Source organism: Corvus hawaiiensis, chromosome 2, assembly GCF_020740725.1.
Source record: "Corvus hawaiiensis isolate bCorHaw1 chromosome 2, bCorHaw1.pri.cur, whole genome shotgun sequence".
Taxonomy (NCBI): domain Eukaryota; kingdom Metazoa; phylum Chordata; class Aves; order Passeriformes; family Corvidae; genus Corvus; species Corvus hawaiiensis.
The window spans coordinates 83,329,718-83,349,338 of NC_063214.1; the positions used below are offsets into that span (position 1 = coordinate 83,329,718).

The following is a 19,621-nucleotide window of genomic DNA, read 5'->3' on the forward strand; positions in this document are numbered from 1 at the left end:
TGACAGGTACTGATCTCATTTCATGTATCAGTAACACAGCAGTGACTCCACCAAATCTTTCAAGTTAAAGCACTCTCCTCCTACTCCCAGTCAGGTTCTGACAATGTTTATGTCCTTTAAAACATGAGGAGTTTTTGTTTGCATCTTGTTTTAAAACGAATTTACCCCAGAGGCAAATCATTCTTTTCTTACTGTATTATAGAATGGAACATTTGCAAAAGTCATTACAACCCTCCTACTTGAATCAATTTCAGACTAATGTCCTGTTATCCAAGGTTGTCAGTTATTTTTTTGGCATTATTTTGGCTGATTTTAAAATTGGTGTGTTCTTCACTGTTACCATTAGAATTATATAAAGTGTCTTGTTTACAGAGCTCTGAAATGCTTTAAAATCAGCAATTGTCCAAACTGAAATTTATTTCATCCAAAACAATGTCCTGGACATCCAGGTAGTAATAAACATTTTTCAACTGCATACAAACTGTGAATTGTATTTGAAATTAAATCTCTGCATTAAAATCTGCATTGCTGAGCCTCCCACTGGCAGCCACTGTTCTTCTGAAGAGTGACATCTTCCCCTGACACTCGTGGGCGCGGGAGTTCTCGCACAGATGTTGCTGAATGGTTTCTTATCACTCTTCCCATACTGGGACTTTATAGCCACATATGCCGAAAAAGTACAAAGGATGCAAGGTGTGTGAGGAATACAGGAGGGGGCCACCTCAGATTTAGTAACCATAGATGTTTTTGTCCTGACATACAAGGGTGGAAACCATTTTATAAACCCCTATTAAAGCAGCATATTGCTGATGTCACAAATTATGTCATTTTTCAGCAAGCTGTTAGGTAGCAGCAGGATACTTAGAGGTCCCAATCTGAGTGCACAGCTTGAGGCCTCATCATCCATTGAAGTCAAGGAAATACTCCAGTCCCCTGGTCTTCTGTTTACAAATAATATATCAAGAATCAGGATGCCCACAAATGGACTTTCAGGCACTGAGCTAAAGGAAATACATCTGCGAGTGTGTATTTCTATACATATATCCATACATACAATATATTATTTGTGTATATGCATGCGTGCATTTATGAGTAATGCAACTGAAGTCTGCAGTCTGACATTAGATTTTCTTTAAACCATCATTTTTCTTTATTCTTTGATATATAGAGTGGATTCTTGATGACCAATTTTTCACACAGAATCCCCACCACAGTTAGAGATATCCACATCAAAAAGGGGTATACCAAGTACTTTCATTTTTTTCTCCTCTTTAACACAGTGAGGGTATAAAAGACCTCTGATTTAACAAAATAATACATAAGAAGAGATTTATCTATAATGGAGTTGAGAGGATTGTGCAAAATAAAATAACAAAAATGTCTATACACTTACGCATTAGTACAGCAGAATAGTTTGTTGGAGGCTCTCCTCATCTGGATAAACCATATTTACTCAAATATGTGTTTTTTCCCCCACTAGAATGGAATACACCATTGTGTTTTTCCAACAATTCACATGCACTTGGGAGACAACAGCCTACATTAGAAGACATAAAATACATAGTATGTGGCCTGAGGTTGTGAAACAGCTGAAGAGAAGGAATTAAATTCAAAGCTAGCTGTGCCAAACTCATCGGTGGGTGCTTTTAGCCCCCCTCCCCATGTATTAGTGGGAGCCAAGGATGCAGTATTAAGGCACAGCTTTGTATTTCCTGACTTTTGCCAGCATGTTAACATCACTCCCCTGGCAGAATGAGGGTCCTGGCAGGGAGATGGATTAGATGGCCAAACATGGCATTTTAATCCCTACACCAGTTCCAGTATTTTGCTACTTATTTACTAACGTAGTTGGCTGTAACTTCCTCTACTGGAAATATTACAGGGTTGGATTAGCTTCTCCTCTGCAACGTATCCCTGATTTAATTACCACTGCAGCTATCCCCCACTATCTGCACTATAAATACTGTTGCTTACAGAAACATGATTACAGGATTAGAGTTATTGGGCCCTCGCCCAGACAAACGCAGTGACACAGCATAGCACTGGCACCTCTGAAAGCTACACTGACCTCAGGCATCTCTACATCAAAGGCCACGGCCACAATCTGAGCTTCATTAGCTTTCAAGGCTGAAGTTACAGGAGCACTACTTCCTCAGCCACTAATGGGAAACATTCTCCTCCATTTGCTGTTGAGGTGTTAAAAGTTCCTCTTAACATCAGTTACTGAGCTACAGCTTCACCGGTATCCCAGTAAAATAAAAATGAGTTGTGGAGTGGAAGCTGAGTTCAAATTGAAAAGCTATGTTGGACATCCCTTAGTCAAGCAAAGGGCAGTCACCAGCGCAGGGATGCTTTGTGAGGAAGGACTAAAGGGGGAGGTGCACCCCAAACCCCAGACTGGGAGCCACAGGGAAATTCCCACAGCTCCTGAAGAGTTTCATACGGTTGTAACCAACTGTTTAATGACAGAGGTATGTGAAGGATGCTCTGGTTTTCATTTGTAGGATGTGATGTGCATGATTATGCAGCTAGCTGCAGCTCAGAGCATCATCGGGTCCATATTCACCACGAGAAATCTGTGAACTGTGGTGATAACTCCTCCAACCCCCTGGATTCATTTGAACCTGCAAAGAGCAAACCTGGGAGGTAACATTTAATTCCAGAGAGAAAAGCTAGTCAGAGAGAGAACCACTAGGTGATAAAATACTAGGTTGGACCAAACGGAATTTTTTCTTCTAGCATACATTTCCTATGTGGAAATTTCTCTGAAATTTCAGTATACGTCAGTTCCGCTTTACACAGCTGGAACATTAGTGTTTCCTTTGTCTGATAGATTTAGATGATGCATTCTGGCATACAGATCACCTCTTACTGTGTTTGCACAGTTCTAGCAAAGTAGTTTGGGGCTTTGCTCTAATTGAAGAAAGCAGGTAAGTGTCAAGATGACATGAAAGAAAGCCCAAGGTTTCATGACTCTCTATCCAGGAGGGGGACGAAATATTTGTTCCGTGAAAATACTTGAGAATGGTAGGACATAGTCCACCACAGTGAGCACAGAAAAGCAGGAACCAGCTTTGTATGAGAATTAAAGGGCTGGAATACATAATTTGTATTAAAAGACCTTAATAAGAATAATTTTTAAAATAAAAAACAAATAAATAAAAATAAGAAAGTAGAATAGAGCTAGAGGGTTTACACTGAGGGGCTTGCTTTTCTTCAGTCCAGCTAGCCTTCTCTGGTGCTTTGCCTATGGGATTATAATTTCTACTTTTTTGAGCTGGTGCTGAATAAAGTGGCTTGCCCATGAGCCTCCCAGCTGGGCAGCTGGATAAGGTGGGCTGGTCAGATATTGCCAGGGATAAGGGTATGGAATAACAGGCTGGCCTCTGGAGCTAAACTGCTCCTTCTCCTCAGGAGGTAGGAGAGTTCCCCAGGTCTGAGGAGCTCCTCGTGGCTGGAAGATTTCACATGCTGGCTTCTGAGTTTCCTCCAGCTTGTATGTTTGATAAAGCTTAGAAGCTTTCTTTGGCTGGCAAATTTGACTTAATCTCTTGGGTTTGTTCTGCCCTAAGCATTCTGTTCATGTTATCAGAGCTCATTTCAGTTTCCCAAGCTTAGAGCTGGAACTGAGGCATGTTTAGAAAGTAGAGTAAGAAGAATTCAGCTGATTTTCAGCTAAGCACATTTTCACCACAGAGATTTACAAAAAGGCATTTATTTTATGGGAAGATGTCACTGGATTTCTTTTTAAATTGAATTACTATCATCCAAAGAAATAGGAAATTCCTCCTTATGTGTACATTTTTCATGAATTACTGATTCTTTCCAGGCTTTCCTTTTGCAGGGCAGTGACCCCCAGCTCAAACATTGCAACTACTCTCTGACCAGTGATGGCTTAAGTATTGCAGCAGCAGCCACTGCTGTTACAGCAGAAATCCAAGCCCTTTGCTTTGCAAATGTGGCAAGTATTTGATGTTAATTAGAAGCACTCATTCTCTTTACTGAGTAAGATCAGGGGTGGTGTGGAGGCATAGGTTGACCCAGGGAGAGTAAAGAAGGCTCTTCTCCCTGTCAGCACCAGGACCTGCAGCCCTTACTATCACTGCACGGACACACATAGAGCTCTACAGTCATTTTCATTGTTTCAGTTACTTTCATCCATCATTTTTATAATTGTCATTACTTTCGGTTTTTTCTCACTTTGGGACAAGGCAGTGTGTGAAGCATGGTACAGTTAAGTGGACACAAAAAGCTTAAGAGTGGTTATGGGGTCCAGGTGAGAATGTGGCTCTTTAGAGCTGGCACGTTCTTTAAAGGTGGTGTACTCCAGTTTTTGGTGTGTTGCTAATGATTATTGCTGTAATGATTTTAAGGTGCTCAAGGCTCCACGGAAGGGTCTAATCCAAAGCCTAGAAAGGTGAACGGGAATATTTTACTGAGAGGAGCCAAAAAAATGCAGAGTTTTAAAGATCCAGAAAAAATATTTCTAAGATTGTCTTTCTATAAGAAAATAAAATGGGGGAAGAAAAAAATTTCTCTCTTCCTCTGGCTTGCTAGCATGCTTTGATGGAAAACAGGGGGGTGATCTCAAGAACACTTGCTCCAGCCTCCTGTTCATAAGTAGCAGGAAGGCCTGTCAAACCTGTCAAACTCCTTGAGCTCCTGGGGTTTACAGACTTCTCTAAGCTACCCCAAGCTAAACCACAATCCCATAAAGAAGCCTTTTCAGTAAAACCTTCTGCCATTTGCCTGAAGCCAACAAATCACTCATTTAAAAAAAAAAATTTCTCATTTGGAAACATCCCTTCCCCCTGTGCTTGCTCCCTCCTGGTGAAGCCCTGAGCAATGGCCTTGCACCATCAGTTTTTTGCAGAAACCTGCCACCACAGGGTGTGTCAGACCTCAAAATCTGCAGTCCATACAGAAACCAAAGTCTCGCTGGTCCAATGAGAGTCTGGCTTGGGTAGGGACTGCAGAAATGACCCGGCTTCAGTCAGAGCTCAAGGTCAGTGTAGGATGGCTTGCATTCATTTCTGTCCCTTGCCTCTTGGTGGACTTCTCTGAGCTTCTTGGCTCCAGTTAGCTGCCACGGTGCATGTCCCATATTCTTTGCTGGAGATCTAGAAGAGACATTCAGGCTGTCTGGTCTTTGTCCTTCCTTTCACTCCTCATCCTTTCCCTGAAATTTGTTGTGAAAACAAAGGGTCTCAGATAATCACCAGCAGTACCAGCCTTTGCCTTCATGCTACATCCAATGGCTGCAGCTCTCCAAACTCCCCTCTGTCCCTGCCCTGCCAGCATATGGAAACCTTCAATGCCACAGATCCAAGACCCCAGCTGGCCATGGAAAAAACCTCTGCAGTTCTCAGAACCACTGCTCTGTTGTGTTGTCTAATCCAGTGATAGAAAAAAATAGCCCCAAAAGAAGAGGGCAGACATGAAGCAACTGTTGCTTTTGGAGGCATTTCTGGATTTATGTGAATGGAATTGCAGGGGCACATTCTGCCCTGAGTGACCATGGTTTTGTCAGCTATTTTTCAAAATAATTTTGGGCTTCTCCCAAGTGGCATATGTCTTTGGCAATTATCTGACTAGTTATATGTCAAATCATATTCTTTGATTTATAGGTGGCAGATCAGAGGACAAGACACCATATTTTTTTCATGTACTTGCTGAGAGTAACAGAATCACACTCCAAGTCCATCATGGCAGAACCATAGCAACACCATAATGAATAAAACAGTGATTCTTCAATGGGAGCAAAATGTGGCAACTTCAAGCTGCAATTTTTTCACAATATGGGAGACACGTTCTGGCAAGAGTTAAGCAGTCGTCAGTACATGTATCATAAGGGCAGAGGTATAGCAGAAGCAGATCTGTTGACAGCATGTAAACAGCAATACCATAAAAACTAAAGCAAAACTTAAAATATACCCCAAAACACAGATTTTGAAACCTGGCACTCAGTCTGTGCTATGAGCTGAAGTCTTGTTTCATTTTACATCTACTCTTACTTAGCATGCAAAAATCCACCCATGACCACCCAATTCAATGCTTGGAAAATATATACCATATTAAAGGTTTGGTTCTAAAGAGATATTCATGCAAAGCAAAGGGGGGCATTTTCCTACATCCTTAGAAACAGCTAAAAACTCTTCAGCAGAGGCTGCAGTACTCATACTGTGTGAAAAAGGAACAGTACATGGACAATATTATAATTGTTGTTGTCCAGAATGCTAAACACGAAAACAAAGCTAAAAGGAGAGAGAACCAATCTAACATACATCCTTAGGACCTGGAGCTACTGATTCCATAATTATGCCCCTTAATAGACACAAGCAGACATATGACAAAAAACATGAATTAATCTCCATTACCCAAATTCCCATGGACTGGGACTTCTCCATGGCAAAGGAACACACATGTTTTTTGAGATAATACTCATCCACAACCATGGATTTTATTCAGAAGTGGTGCATAGCCCTATATATTAACAAACACATACAACTACAGTAGTTGTTGATTTTATAAATGTACTTGCAGGAAAGAATATGAATGTAGCAATAATAATGGACAGAAATATTTAAGATGTGCTGACAAAAAAAGCCTGCCTTGTCTCGAAGCTCTTTCTTCTTATGCTTTATGCTTTTGTTAAGTAAGAACAACCACTGTAGCTCAGGGTGAATAATGGCCAGCAGGCCAGGAATCCTATCTCCAAGGGGGTGTGTGCTGGGTTCCCAGTGAAAAGGATGAGGGTATGCACTGACTCCTCTAGTGCACTTCTACAGCCCGCTCAGCTCCTCCATCTGTAAAGGACAGCAAGATACCCCAACCCATTGCACTGTCTCAGACCCTGCACCAACACTGATCTGTGTTTTGTAAGGGCCAGAGTCCTTACAAAAAGTTCATATAATGAGCAATTAGGACAAATGTTCCATTTATCTGGGACCTGAGCAACTAAGATGAGGAGTCATTCAGACCCAATCCTGTGGCAGTCTGTGCTTTGGGTGTTAAATCACATTTTTTAGTATAGCCAAGCTTGAAAAGGTACAGGGAAAAGTTGGAAAGGGTTTCACAGTTCTGATAAAACAAGAAATGTCCTCAAAATTGTATTTACAAGAAAAAAAAGTAGCCAGTACTTTGCCTCAGGTTTATGCATGATGTGCTAAAACTGAGGGTTGACATGCCAGTGGGTTGGGGGAGGCAGAACAGATCTCAGGACTGTTCACTTTGTCTGGGAAGGAGTTGACAGGATACACAAAACCAATGCATGCTCGAGGCAGCCCTGTTGGCTTCTGCTCCACTGGAAAGAGAAATGTTTGCGTCATGGAATCAGAAAACATTGGCAGGAAAATAACTTTCATTTCCAAACCTGAAAAGGAGTGTTGCAAGTGTTAAAAAAAAAAAAAAAAAAAAAAAGCAGAGGAGGACAGGAATAACATTCACCTGGACTCTCTGATTTCACCTTCAGACTCTGACCCCATGATGGGTATGTTTGAAAGTAATTAGTTTGTGAAAGAGAGCTTAAAGGTAACTTCTGAATGCACGATGGGGGGAAAGCGCGTGTACCCATCACCTGTGAGCTGGGACAAGGATGAACAAATACTTCTTGGAGGAAGGCAGTGCATCTCTGCCATCCCAGTTACCAGCACAGAGACATGGCTGACGTTATAGATGTGTATATGTAGTTATATACATACGTACTGGAAAAGGCAGTGGAAGAAGTCCCAGCTATAACATGCACTCTGCAAACATTCAACCTTCTACATTTCTCCTGATTTCCACCTTGAATCAGCTTAGGACTCAGGAGAAAGACAAAATGGCATATTTATTTCTAGACAGTGTCATCAGAAAGTGACGAAAACCTTATGAGACATTTTGTCTCATGTACAGCCTTCCATGCCTGTTGTTATTTGCCTCCTGAGCCTAATGGAAACCTGCCCTGGATGGTCTGTTCTTTGTTATTCTTCCAATTTCCTTGTCTTTTATTTATTTCCCTTGCCTCTCAAGAGCTGTTCAGAGGTCCCATTACTTCCTGCTGGCCAGGGAAAGCTATGAGAACAAATAGTTATATTGGATTAAAATACACACACTATCACAAGAAAAACAGAGGGAAGGGGGCAAGGGACTTGCTTGGCAAAGGGTGGTGGAAGTCATGGGACAGAGAGCTGCCGGAAATACTGAAGCAGGGTTTTATGTCAAGACTTGTTTCAGACATAATCTCTGCAAGGAACAAAGCATCTGAATTCTTACCGTAGTGGTGCTGCAATTTGAACCTGCATATATTGAATTAGTTCAATGTTTCCTTTGCATTTTAAATGAAAGTGTGTTTGAAATAATGCAAATTACAGTTCTTGGCAATGTGGATTCTCCTGCCTGTACTGGTGGAGGAGCCAGTCGCTGTTAACAGCAGGAAGAGGAGAGCTCACGCACAGGGTGCTTCCCCCCTGCAGCAAAGGTGCTACATCCACCATCATCCTCGGGGAACACAACATAATTGCTGAAACCATGGGCATCACTAGCCCCTCATCTTTAGGGCAGATGAACCCTGTGGTCCATGCTTGACCCAGGCAACAGCAGATTGTATCTGCTGCATTTGGAAATTTTCCCTTCTATCATCTGTTAAAAAAATTATTAGCAGGTGCTGAAAACTGCAGCCTCCAACCTAGAGACCAAGAGCCAAAATACCAGAGGGGAAAAAGTCAGTTCTTGACAACCACCTGACTCCAGGGCTGGATGAGCCAGAGAGACAATCTGCTGCTATGGGAGATGCCACATCAGAGGAGGGAAGTGCTAGCACCTCATGCAATTAGTCTTTTTTATTTTTTTTTGAAGCTACAAGTGGCAAGGGCCAGTTCCTTGCCTCTGTGAAGTTACAAGCCTGGTGATCCTTTCTGGTGCTATAAAAGAGTTAGACCAGCTTGCAGCTGATCAAAAAAGGTTAGGCTACCTGAGCACCACCCAGAATAACAAACTAGTCATTTAACATTAGCTGTGTAAGTGGAATACTGCTATGTATGCATATCCCAGTGAACACAGGAGAATAAATTCTTATGTGCCATGTAATTATACACACACTGGTGTAAAAATGGGCTGATATAAAATAAATATGCATATAGCTATGCCTTTGCCTATTCCAGCCTACGGGTTATAGCATTGCCAATGTGTTGACATAAAAATGCAGTTTTATGGATCACATCTAAATAGGAATGTGTGAAAAGGGATTTTGTTTTGGCTACCGCCCAGTCTCTTAATATAATTATAATTACTATTTTTACTACAACTGCTACTACTACTACCACAGTGAATTGGGAGCCCTCTTGGTTCTACCTATGGTACAAATAACAAGAACAAGCCTGACCTTAAAAAAGGAGAGCTGAGAGAGGGACAGACGCAATGCGATTATCTTCAAAAGTAACATGATAGGATGTGGATGTAGGATTCAGCTCACTTAAATTCTAGTCCCTGATGTGGCCTGGGTCCTCTCTGCCACAACCTCAAACATGGCTTTCTCAGGGAAGAAAAGAGGGGGGGAAATTACTTTATTGGTGCAATGGGGAGAGTGGCTTTTGTTACACTTGGTGTGGCCTTGCTCAGTGTTCTCGGCATTTTTGCAGCAGAGATGGAGTTAACCATTGGTGAGGGTTGTACTGTGTGTCCAGGAGTGCTGGCTGGTGGCCTTGGCTGCACCTGGACAGTTTCCCCATGACACTGCAGGCCACCACAGGTGGTGGCTGTGTGGCAGAGGTAGCAGCTCGCTCAGGTCACAGACACACTAGACAAATGTGTGAAGGCAAGAGCCAAGTAAGCATCTCTTTCCTCCTTTCTTTTTTCACCTGCCTGCCTCTATTAGGGGCATAATGCAAGTCGCTGTGCTTTGTTTCAGCCTAAAAATCAGAAATATCTCTCCTTGACAGTGTGTCAATATAGAAGAGTTTTTTTAAAATCTCTTCAAGGACAAAAAAATTCACTCTGAGTGCCATTTTGGCATTTCCCAGATCTCTTGTTGCTTCACGCTGGGTTCTGCTGGGTGCTTTATGAAAAACCCTCTAAAAGTGCCGCTTTCTTTCTGACAGCAATCTTAATCACGGGCGCACGGCCCATGCAGCCAGGAAGCATCCCTACCACGGCCATTGCTCTATGCCAGCCACACTTCTTCTGAGGGAGCTGTTTTCTGCCAGCTCTGGGGCTCAAAAAATGAAATAAAAGAAATGAGAGCACACCCTCCCCTCCTCCCCTCCCCTAAAGAAACATTTTGAGAGAAAGGGGCAGAAAACGCAACGTGAGCCTACCCAGTAAACAGCAGTGGGCTCACGAGGACTAGGAAAGCTGTCTGCCAGGAGGCCAAATGGTTTGCCTGCAGCTCCAGGAAAAGAGATGTTATTTGGTGCTTGAAATCATTTAAAGAAAACAAAGGATGACTGCTACATGCCTGCCCATTATCATCTGGAGCCCTGCGCTGTTGTGGGATATTTATGCCAACCAAATGGTAACGAAATGCCAGTGCGTGGATCAGGGCTGTACCCAGGCATGCCTGCGGGACCAGCCCCCGGCAGCTCAGCACACACAGCTAAGGCAGTGAACCCCAGGAAGGGAGGACGTCCTTCTCATTCCGTCCATTTTACAGGTGTTGAAAGGGAGGCTGGGGAGATTTGACACCAAGGGAGTCTGTCAGAGCTGGTTATGGGTCCCAGCTCTCAGCCCTGTTCACAGACTGTGTCTCTTGGAACAGATTTGGGGGAAGATTTTTATTTCTCTCACACAAGGGAAAAAAACCGCCTTCCAGCTTCCACTAAGGGAATTATTTCTTCCTGACAGTGCTGTGTTGATTTGTCTTAAGGGCACTGTTAGTATTAGCTGAGTTAGAAATCCATATTGTCAATTAAAACTTTACATCATCCCAGAGAGACCCTAAAGCAGATAGGCTTTCAGAAGAAAGAATAACCAAGTTTGCATAATGATGATCAGCAACAAGAACCATCATTTAAGAAAACTTGTAAATGATCCTGCTCTGCTTGCTGTCCATGTAGTCACACATATCAAATGATTTGCATGTACACCACTAAAAAAAACTACACTACCCCCAAGTACTTCTCCTGTTTTGGACTTTCTCTTTCCAGCCATCCAGCATCAATCCTGCTCTGAAACCCTTCAATGCCAAAAGGAGTGTGAAGATTTCCTACCTCATTACTGCCTTTCAAAGGCAGCCACAACCACAAAAAATACACCTCAGGGAAGGGGGAGAAAATCTCTTCATGCTCAAACAGAGCCCCACCTGCCAGTTATCCCCTCTCCTTTGTGCTTTGAAGAAGTATCTCACCTCTTACAAGGGAAACAAGTTTGTCATGGGGGGAGAAGTGGTTAGTAATTCTGTCTGTGCTTCCCTCACCTCTTCTGAGCTGACGGTGCCGTGGGCCCAGCACTCCCTCCCGTGCTACAAAAAGAAAGAGTCAGTCTTGAACCAGACTGACTCCCTGGCACCCCTGGTTCCTCCAAAGTCATGCATTTCCCAAACTGTCCTTTAAAAATGCAGTGCTGGTGGCTGAAGAGATGGTTAGCCAGCAGCAACTGGACCATGACAGAAATGTGAGTTTATAACCTGGCAACACAATTTTGGCTCTGAAATGTAATTGATTCCATTATGATCTTTGTACTCAAAGACTTGAGTCTTAAATAATCTTTCATTGAAAGATAATGTCCTGAGTGTATTTCAGCTTTAGTGAAGTTTAGTTTATGATCCATTCCTGGCCCTTCCCAGCTATCAGAGCTATTTTCCCAATGTCCCTCTTGCTGCTTTAATGCTGCCTCAGTTAATAATACCTGCTGGAGTGGCAGCAGCATCTCTTGGCAAACTAAATGTGCACAGTCTCAAGAGTCAAAATCTGAATATGTATAGAGCACGTAAGGAATCATTAACGCATAGCACGTCCCCTCTGGTCATTGAAATAAATTATTGACATCAACATCAACAAGAAATAAAGCAGGTGCCGCCCCAATGGTTGAGACCCCATAGGTAAGTGTAAATTATCAGTGCTTCAAAATTTCTAAATCTTCTGAAAATGAAAGAATAATCACACAGTGTTATTTGTAAAGATATGCATGTGCACATACATGTCTGTGTTTGTGTGTGAGCATGTATGCACACCTTAATGTGTGCACACTGTCATTTTGTGGCCTTAATCATTTGTCTGAAGTGGCTGGTGAGGGATCCCTATGGCATCTATATGTGTGTAGCCAAGATTCACACTTGCCATGCCAATTCCTATTGCCACATAGTCTACAAACTGCTTCTGGAAAAGTGTAATCCTGGTTTTACCTCTGTATTTTAGAAATCATTTCCCCATGTATTACATCTTCACAGCTTTATACATCTACACTTTTACTCTCCAAATGCCTTGACTAGAATGCTATATCCCTGAACAGAAATATATTCCCCCCTGCTATTTTTCTGCAGGAGCTTGGTTCATTCAGAAACAAGGGAAAAATACGAATGATAGTTTTTAAATTCCCCAACGTGTGGAGCTCAGACAAGCCACAGATGCAAATATGGAAAGCAAATGTGGTGCTGGCATTAGGAAAAGGCTGGGTTCACTGCACTTGTAAGAAAGCACCTTTATTATTTAGGCATGGTTGTAAGCTGCCATTTTGATATAATCCCTGGGTTTCTGGACTGGGTACATAGAAGCTGGCACGACACATCTACTGTAGCCCCATAATACCCAGCCATCAATCAAGCACCTTCTGCCAGCACTGAACTGCGCTCGTTCCCAGAGCTGGCAGCCACAGACAAGCCTGCACATCCATGTCACCAGCAACTCATGTATCCATCCCTTTTGCTGTTGGGGAGCACCAGGGCCTGTGCTAGCACAGCAAATGGTACTGCTGCTCTCTGTGAGTCAGAAGTCCACTGTTGCCATGGGGAATCCTGAGCTGGAACATGTCCTGTTGTGTCAGAGCATGGGCACTGCCCCAGCACAGGTAGCGGCAGGGTCCTTCCCTCAGGAGATGAAGGCTGCCCTCCTCAAAGGAGCAGACAGAGGCAGCAGACAAAATGTGCATGGCCCTCTCCCCTGGGGACCAGCCTGGGCTTTCCGCACATTCATTTCAGCATTACCCTTTCCAGTCCCATATCTGGGCTGCCCAGCTGCCCAGTCAGAGGATGGGATCCATGTTCCTCCCCACCCCTGTCCCTGCTGGCTTGTCAGACCCCCAGGTGCTTTGGGGAGAATGGAAGCTGCAAGTGATGCTTCTGGTAGGGCAGCAGGTAAGATGGACTTGACAGTGATTTCACCCCATGTTTTCTGGCACTCAAAACAATTTTTTAAAATAAAATCCGCCACCTTGACATTTTTAATTTGCTTTACATACAATAAATGGGTTTTTTAAATTCTTAGCTCTTCAACAGATAGGCAACTGAGAAAGGGAGAGAGCAATGCCTTAATCACTAGGAAAGCTGGGACTCTGCTTCTTATGTGGCAAAGTTATAAAAATAAAGAAAACACCAAAAAACAAGCCATTAATATAAGGCCACATCTGCCATTAAACAGGACCTAGCTGTCACTCTGTGCCCCATGCTCTGTGCGGTGGTAAGGGACTGGTAGTGTCCTTGGAGAGCTCAGGGGAGAAGGCAAGTGGATGCCAGCAGCATGATCTTCCTTTCAAGGTTGTTTTTCTTTTCCCTATATCCTGGAAAAGTCCCCGTGGTTTTTATTCTTCTAATGAACATGATCTGAGTGTATTTGGGTGAGATTGGTGCCTGTGTGGAGGGGAGGGCTGAGAACCAGGTGTGTGTAATTGCATGTGTTATCTGTGTTATCTAGAGAGGTTTAGTTGCAATTGCAGACATGGTCTCTTTTTGAGACAAAGCAGAACTGGAGCAGCCAAGAGGCAGATAGACTTATGCTTTATGGTACCTTACAAAACACTGAATGTAGCTCCATTTATATGGCTATAAAATGATGCTAAATCCTTGTCTTGCCAGCTCATTATCATCTTGGGCTACTGGGACTATTGACCTCCCTGCTTCGCTACCCCACTGGAAGAGCTCAAATGCCCACAGTTCATTTTTATATTTGGGCTTAACATCTTCCCAGTTTCTCTACTTTCTATTTAAGAGCTGCCTGGTGCAGGATTGTATGCACCCAGCTCAAAGTTCCCTCTCCCAAGCACTGCCTGGCAGTCTTATACCCCTGGAAAGATCCCAGGTGCCAGCTGCAAGCATCAAACCCCACAGGTATGGTCCCAGTGGTCAGAGCAGGTTAATCTCATTCGTGGGTTATGTTTCTCTAACCCTGGCAGGATGCACTAAATGGCAAATGCAATAGAAATCTAAGTACTGATGAAGTAAATGTTGATAAAATCCTGGGCAGATTGCCCTGGGTCAGGTGATGGCATAAAATAATTCAAGGTTTTCAGGCACTGCATGATGAACAGTTTCAAGGGAGGGGTTTTGGGTTTTTTTCTGTGCTAGAGGACAGAGGGAAAAAGAATCCAAGGGCTGTCCCCAACAGTTACGCACACTTGGGCACTTGGGCATGGCTGTTGAAGCCAGCGCCTGGTGCTGCCCTGGCTCGCCACCAGCAAACTTGGAATCTGAAAATCTGTGCTGGGCCAGTCCTACTTCCCTGTCTTGCAAGAAATGAGAACAAAAAAGTCAAAGGAGGCCCCCCACAATGAGGGTATCTGAGCTGGGATACAACCAAAGCAGCAGGCCCCTGTCTTTGGCCTGCCCTGGCTCTTGGCCCTTGGAATTGAGGCTGTGCCTAAGCTTGGTCTGAGCTGGGTTGGTTTGTATTTGGCTATAGTTTTAAAAGCAAAGCCTTATGTGACTGTGGAGAGTGCGTTTTTGTGGAATTCAAATATTCCTTAATTAGATGTTGTCTCTTAGTAGAATGAAAGAAAGGTTTTTATTTCTCTTTACTTTGCCATTTTAATTTACTCCCATTTGTGTTTAATAACTGGGTAGGGGAACATTAAACAGCTGCTGTAAAATATTTGGTATCATGGCCCCAACTTTCAAGCACGATCTGCCATCCGGGTTGGTGATGGCGGATGTCTGGGAAGCTGCCTCCAGGTTTGGGATAGGGGAGAGCTGACTTGATTTGTCCTGTTGAACCTCCCCTCCTCACCCATTTCCCACAGGAAGCAGCTTTCCTCCTCCTTAGTACAGATGAAAGAGATGTACCCTGCGAGAGGGTACAGCCCCCAACAAATGTACATGAGCTCCCTGCCAGCAATGAACAGCACCAGGCCCAGAGGCTGAGGGTTGCTAGTCCAGGGGTGCGGGCTGGGCAGGCAAGGGAAGGCAGGAGAAGCAGGACCAAGCAGGACAGGCGGGGAGGGTGGGCAGGGGCAGGACGGACAAGCACAGGCAGGCACAAGTGGGGCTGGGCAAGCACGAGCAGGAGCACTCGTAGCCAGGCAGGATGGGACGTGGGGCAGAAGGGACCGGAGCCGGAGGCCGGGGAGTGCTGAGTCGCCCCCCACGGACACTGTCCGCGACTCCCCGAGGCTCCACCCGTGACACCCCTCCCCCGTGGGGCCTCGGGACGGTGCAGGGGCAGCGCCGCCACCCACCCAAACGGGGTTTAGAGTATAAAACATGTCCGGGCTGGGAACCTGCTCCCGGTTCCATAAAACTCACGGCCACGGGCAAGGGCAGGACCCGCTCCTGGCCACGAGCAGGTGTCTCTGCCGCAGGCCACCTCCGCTCCTTGGAGGCGCGCACGGCGGGAGCGCGCACCGCGACGGCTGTCCGGCAAATTCAGGCTCTGGGCTGGACGGGGAGGATGGATGGCATGGGATTCTTTTTTCTTTCTCCCTCCACGCACGGGCAACTCGCGTCACCCACGGTTGACGTGGTGACTCCTCCGGTTGCAGCCAGCGCTACCTTCCCCACCTGCACCTCTCTTCCTCTGCAAAGCCTAGGGTTACCCCACCATTTCCAGCCCCACGCCCTAAAAATAGCACCCTACAACATGTACCAGTTCCCAGGACTCTGCGTGAGCACTCCCCGTGGAACAAGTTGCTCCGGGGATTTGTAGATTTGGGAGGAGGAGGGGGAGAGGACGGTACAGGTTTTCTCCCCCACATGAAACGCTTTTTTCTTTTTAGCGTTTAGGGTTTATGCTCTGTCCCTGTCTCCTGCCCGGCTAGAAGAGAGCTTGCCGCGCTGGGACTGCTCTCGGCCGCCACGCAACCTCCGCGTCCGCGCAGCCTCCCTTACCGCCTCCCCACTGCCATCGCGGGGAAACTCCCATTTATCCCAAACCCGACGACAAACCTGCCCCGCTCGGCTTCTCGGACGGTCGTTTTCGGACAGAAGAGATTGGATATGTTCGATGTTTAAGCGATTTAATATTAAAAATACGTAGCAATTAAAATCACGCCGCGTCCCGGCTGCTCCGCGCAAGTAAAGCGCCTCTCTCCTTTCCGACTCCCAGATGATATCTAGTGGGGGGTTTCCTGCAATTTGCTTGAATTTGGGAACCTCCGGCACTTGCACTAATCCCGAGCCGTGTTAGCGGGGGTGGGGGAAGAGGGGGTTAGCCCCCCGCCCGGCGTGTTTTATCACCCGTATCCGAGCGGCCTCGCAGCCGCCACGGAAGCCCTGCACGGCGGCCTCTGCCCTGCCAGCGCCACCAGCCCCCCCGCCTCGGCCCTTGCAGCCGGGGGACTCCGAGGCGCGCTCCCCTACGGCCCGGGCCAGGGCCAGTGGAGACCCACCACGCCCGACGAGATGCCCGACTGCACGGTGAGGGGCGGCTCCGTCGCGGGTGACATCTGCACCCTTACACTTGTCTTGCCTCGGACCCGGGCTTTCTCAATGTCGAGGATGGAAATTAAAGATCGCCCCATCCCCTCAGCCGGTAGGAGCCGACCCAGGCAAGTGCCGGCGGGGCTGTTCGTCCCGTTCACCTCGACGGATTTCCATGGGGAAGGACCGGGCCGACAACGGGACGAGAGAGCCCCTCTGCAGGTGAACTGGCGAAATGTGGGCAGCGCCTGAGGACCAAGAGTGTGGGTGTCATCAGAGGCGAACACGGTACTGTTCCCATGCAGGGGTACATACAGCCCGACCTGCCCCCTTTTTCTTTTTCCCTTGGGTCCCTGCCTCGGTGCCCACCCGCGACTGGCTGCGCGTGGGGCGCATAAGCCCGGGAGCTTGCGGGTATTCTTCAGCCTCTAACTGGACATCATCTCTCCTCCCCTCCCACCTTCGCGCTGGGAGGGAGTGAGGGAAGTGAGTGGGCGGCAGGCAGACACCCCAAAACAACCCCCACTCTCCAAACCCCAGCCCGCCTGGACAGCGTCTTTATGGGAGCCAGTACAGCCCGAAGAGTAGCCCGGGATCCCTGCCTCTCACCGCGCCGGCGGGCCCTGCACAGGGCCCGAACCGGGGTGCACAGCGATGCGGCCGCGGCAGCCTCTGCGGTGGGAGAAAGGTGCCGGGGCTGTCGCCTGGGGGCAGCCATGGGCGGCCCACGCGTGAAGCCGCCTCCCCGTGGGTGGCCGCGATGACCAAGTGCTGGCTGCGGGGAGAAGTGGAGGCCTGGCTGGTTACGAGTTTATGCTCCTCCCCCCCCCAAGGTCCACCCGACGTCCGAGGCGGCTTTCCCGGCCCCTACCCACCCCCTTTCCTGCCCCGAAGCCCCCCAAGCGAGAGTCTCCTTGCTGCCCCCCCAGCGCTGAGCCCCGCTGGGTTCCCCCCAACACGCACGCCCACGCCCTGCCCGGCCGCGGGCAGCCGATTCGCAGCTGCAGCCCTTATTTCATGCCCTTCAAGGCACCGAGCCGTTCCCTTTTGTCCTGGCTGCGGATGACCCATTTCCTCCCTTTCCCCCCCTCTTCGGCCCCGGCCTTCGTCCCACCCTCCCGTCCCTCCGCTCTCCTCCCCGCCGCACGCCCCGGGAGCCGCCGCCGCACCGCGCCCGGCTGCGAGAAGCGGGGCCGACGGCCCGAGGAGGGGGAGACACGGAGACGGGGAACCGGTGCCTCGTCCGCGCCGTGTTTGTTTTGCTTTCCCCCCTGAACACTAGATTAAGACGTGAAGATTACACTTTTATTGTGGCGGCCGAATAATACCACGAGTCAACACACGCAGCAAACAAAAGTGCTTGTAGTACATGGCCAACCCCGCTGGGAACCGGGCTGCGGGCTGCTGCAAAAATCAAGCTCTTCAGTGCTAATTACAAATAAATGATGATGTGCTCACTAAGTAATTGATTTAATGAAGTTCCTATGAAACTATTAAAACCGGGTAGAGGTCAGGCTGGAGACGCCCCAGAGCGCCCATTGTGGGATGTTTAACTCCGCCAATCTCCTCGGAAAGACATCGGGGCTAATAGGTGAAGTCACAGCTGGGTCGGGCTGACTTTTGCAGCACCGGCACTGGCCTCCCCAATCTCGCCTAGCGGCCCGCACCGCAAGTTCGGGAAAGCAAGACCCCCTGGCACACCCCCGGCCCACTGTTCCCACCCTCACCCTCCCCTCTCGCATCCCCTCTCCGGGGGGCGGCTGCTCGCCTCCTCCCCCCTCAGCGCGGAGACCCCTGGCGCGGCTTCCCCGGGGTGCCCATGCCCGTCCCGTCGGGGCTGCGTTGGGTACTCACTCGCTCGGCCCGGCCGCCTCGCTTGCACCTCAACCAGGCGCCTCCGCGGCTCTCCCCAGCCTAATTAAATAGGGGAGAAGTGGAGCTCTGAACTTGTGTCTACCACTACAGGACGGCTGTAATTCCACCCCCCCATCGGGCCCGAACCCCCCCACTCCCCCCGCATACTCAGACACACACACACTTCTTGAAGAAACTTAAGCTAGGATGCCAGGTAGGGTGCTTGGGAGATTTTGGCAAGGTGCCTGGAAGGGGATGTGTGCCCATTTTTCCTTGAAGGGTTTTCTTGTTTGAAAGGCCATTTGGAGCGCTTTAGACGGGTGAAAGGAAGAGGAGGAGGAGAGGGGGAACATAGAGATTGAAAAAAAAAAAAAAGTAGAAGACGAACAGAATCTGGCTATTGGGTTTCCCAAGATTCACGCTTGGCTTTCCCCTCCTCACCACTCGGGTGGGGCAGAACTGAGGTGAATTATTCCCCCTTCCCCGCCCCCATCCAATTAGGGGGTCCCCTAACCCGACCTCAGCTCTGAGTGCACTTTGGGACAGGGGGTCACCGCTGACCCCGGGAGGAACGGGGGCACACACCCCCCACACCTGCAAAGGATCCCTCTGCGCCCCCTTGCTTTCAACACCCGGTGCCTTTGGCAGGTTGAAAAGGAGTCGTAGAGAAAAGCGGAGCCGCCCCCCAATTTGCGCCCCCGCTGTTGGTATTTGCTGAGCGCGAAGACGATGCCCTCCACGGGCAAAGCCCCTCTCGGCCTCCAACGCTTTCAGGGAGGGAGGGACGAGGTGCCCCATCAGGGTTCGAGGAGCCCCCACGACGGCCGGAGCAGGGGCACAGGGATGGGGCCCGGGAACGGCTTCTCCCCGAAATGCGGGGTGCCTCGGTGCTCCCCGCGGAGGGGAGAGAGAGGAGTCCCTAAGTACGAGAAGGTAAACGCAGGGCGAGACGTCCCGCCGGATGTCCCCAAGATTGTGTGTTCTCCCCACTCCCGTGGCTGCCGGGGGCTC

At 47.8% G+C, this 19,621-nt stretch overlaps 1 long non-coding RNA gene across 2 annotated transcripts in view; it reads right to left on the minus strand.

Moving 5' to 3' along the window:
* LOC125322211 overlaps positions 1–18,708 on the minus strand; it is a 79,611-nt gene extending 60,903 nt beyond the window's left edge. For both annotated transcript variants that reach the window (XR_007201884.1, XR_007201883.1), the window contains exon 1: positions 18,611–18,708. This is a non-coding gene — a long non-coding RNA (uncharacterized LOC125322211). The remainder of the gene's footprint in view (positions 1–18,610) is intronic.
* Between the last annotated feature and the right edge of the window lie 913 nt (positions 18,709–19,621).